This window comes from Pipistrellus kuhlii, unplaced genomic scaffold (assembly GCF_014108245.1).
Source record: "Pipistrellus kuhlii isolate mPipKuh1 unplaced genomic scaffold, mPipKuh1.p scaffold_m20_p_8, whole genome shotgun sequence".
In the NCBI taxonomy this organism is placed as follows: Eukaryota; Metazoa; Chordata; class Mammalia; order Chiroptera; family Vespertilionidae; genus Pipistrellus; species Pipistrellus kuhlii.
Genome location: NW_023425584.1, coordinates 57540720 through 57543444, shown reverse-complemented (window position 1 = coordinate 57543444; position 2725 = coordinate 57540720). Strand labels below are relative to the sequence as shown.

General features: G+C 49.9%; 1 long non-coding RNA gene across 1 annotated transcript; it reads right to left on the bottom strand.

Annotated features, from left to right (window-relative positions):
- Window positions 1–488: 488 nt before the first annotated feature.
- Window positions 489–2507, bottom strand: LOC118711386. Its single transcript, XR_004985691.2, has 2 exons — window positions 1504–2507; window positions 489–1341 (listed from the first exon to the last, which is right to left on the bottom strand). It is a non-coding gene; the product is annotated as an uncharacterized LOC118711386 (long non-coding RNA).
- Between the last annotated feature and the right edge of the window lie 218 nt (window positions 2508–2725).

The window sequence follows — 2725 nt, the reverse complement described above, 5'->3', positions numbered from 1 at the left end:
CCTGTCACTTGGAGGCCTGATCTTCCAAGCACGCAGGACTCACCACGGGTGGCTTTGGGGAGGGGTCTGATGCAGTTTCAATGTGCCTGCTGGGGTGTCCTCATGGGTGTGAGTATTTTTGTGGTATGGGAAGGAGCTGAGATGGGAAGGATACAGGGTGTGAGTCTCAGGCTAGAAGCCAGCCCTCCCTACAGCACCATGTTCCTTGTTAACGCAGAGCCTTAGGTATGTATGATAGGGTCTGTGGCTCTCCATTTGTCAGCTTGTCCCAGGCCCTTCCAAAGTTAAAGGCAGGCCTGGAACCAGGGCAAGTCAGGCCGCCTATTTTAGTCTCAGTTTCCTCATCTGTAAACAAGATAATAACTGTTCCACGAAGGAACAGGATGATGAGAATGATCTTAAAAATAACTATCCTTTGTTGGGTGCATGCAATGGTTCGAGCACTACGCGGGACACTTTGCATACATTATAATCTTCAGGGCACGCAGTTCTTGTGCATTTTTATAGAACAGAAAACAGGCTCAGGAGGGTTTCTCTCCCAGCCTGCTCCCCCCTCCACCCCACCACTGTCAGAGACAGTAGTGAGGTAATATATCTAACAATCTCATACACACAATGTAATACCATAGTTATTCATTCATTTACACTGTGTCTTTGGAAATAGCAGTGAATAAAAGGAACAGGAATCATTGACTTCGGCAGCATACATTATAGTGGAGGAAGACAATAAGTAAAACAAATTATATAGTATGTTATGATGATGGCAAGGAAAGGAAGAGAACTAAGGCACGGATGTTACAGGGAAAAGAAGACTCGAATGAAGACGTGAAGGAGGTAAGGAAACAACATCCTAGGTTTTGTTCTGTTTTGGGTGGGTTGTGGGGAGTGCAGAGATCATTCCGGTGGCAGAGGCCCAGCAAAGGGGAAGGCCATGAGACTGGAGCTTGCTCATTGTGTTTCAGAAACAGCATGGAGGCCAATGGGACTGGAAAAAACAAGTAAGGAACACAGTAGTAGGAGATGGTCAGAGAGAGCAGGAATATTGAGGCTATAGTAAGGACTCTGGCTTTTAGCTTAAATGAGATGGGGAGCTAGTGGATTTTTTAGTCTTTTTTTTTTTTTTTTTTTTTTTTTTTTTTAAAGCAGAGGAGTTGAGCTGGACTGAAAAGACTCAAAGTATACTGCTGGAGGCAAGCACCAAAAGAGGGAGATCCGGTAGGTGGTTTTTGCAAAGTGTAGGCACAAGTTGATGCTGACCAGGATCATGGGAGCAGAGGTGCTAGGTGGAGCTTGGATTCCAGATATGGTACTTTGAAGGTCAAGCCAACAGGTTTATTGACCCTGTGGTCAGCTGGGCAATTGGAAGGGTGTAGGTGGCATTGACTGGAATGGGAAGCTGTGGGAGGGCGCATTGGGGCAGGTAATCTGGAGCCTGGTCTGCACATGTTAATTCTGAGATGTGCATTAGACATAGGATGGAGGTGTCAGGTATTATTTTTTCACCTCATTGGATTTGATTTTCTTCTTCTCTCCGTACAGTGCTATGACACTTATTCATATTCTTTGCTCTCAAGGTGGTGGTCCATGCCATGGAGAATTTGATGCTAGGATTCAACCAAGGGGTGAAAGAAACAAGGGGAAGCAGTTTCAGTAAGAGGAATACAAAAGGGTCTAGACGAGATACAATTTTATCCAGTCTCATAGGGTTACACAACCCTTTCTCTAATTAGCAGCCACATAGGTCACTTAAGGACCCTCAAATGTTTGCTCAAGGGTTTAAAATAAACTAGATGTTAAAAAGGTATGTTTGAAAATTGGAAAATGTACGAGGTTCAATGTACGAGGTCACAAAAGTAACAATCCTCCTCTAAGTCTAGCCTCCACATAGACATCAGAACATGAACTTGTTGGGAAAGGAGGAGGTGGGGAGACAGATAAAAATAAAACCCCAGGACCAGAGCTGTTCCTGGTGCTTGGCTGACCTCACACACCTTGACCTGGCTCCGGAAGGGAGGGGGTGGGGGGGAGGACACGAAGCAGCAGGAGTGGTAACATCTTAAAGGGCTAGGTTTCAGCGTCCTCTGCACCCAGTGAGCCCCACTTGAAACTCAGGATCAAGACATTTGCTCTGCCTCAGGCAAAGCCCGATGGGCCCATGCCTCCGATTAGGTCACAAGACCTTCCAGGTCTCACTCACACCTTTCCATCTGGCATGCTTTCGTGTCTGGGGTGGGGTTGGGGGGGGGGGTCTAGTTGTGTTGATCCTGGCACGTTTCCATCTCCTTCATTTCGTGGCCATTCCAGTGTTCTGATGGTGCCAGAAGGAACGCTTTCTTCCCCGCAGCAAGTGACAAATAAAACAAAATAAATCCTTAGAGGATTTATCGTCTGGGAAGCGGCTAGGCGCCAACCCCCTGGGTTCAAAACGATGGCCCAGTGCAGGGGGGGCCGGGACCCCGGGACCAGGGCCACCTCCTCGGGGCCAGATGGTTGCGAGGCTGTGACCAGCTCCTTCGCGTGTACCCCCCTCCCTTCCCCCGTCGCCCCTCCCCGCTCTGCTTGGGGCTCACCTGGCAGAGCCAAAGGTGAGGCTCCGGAGCGAGGGCGCGGCCGGCCGGCGGGCGGGCGCCGAGCCGCGAGGGAGGGGGCGGGCCCGGCGCACTGGCCGCCCCGCCCCGCGATGATGCAGCGCCCGCCGACTCGCCTCCGGGCCGTCACTCACCCT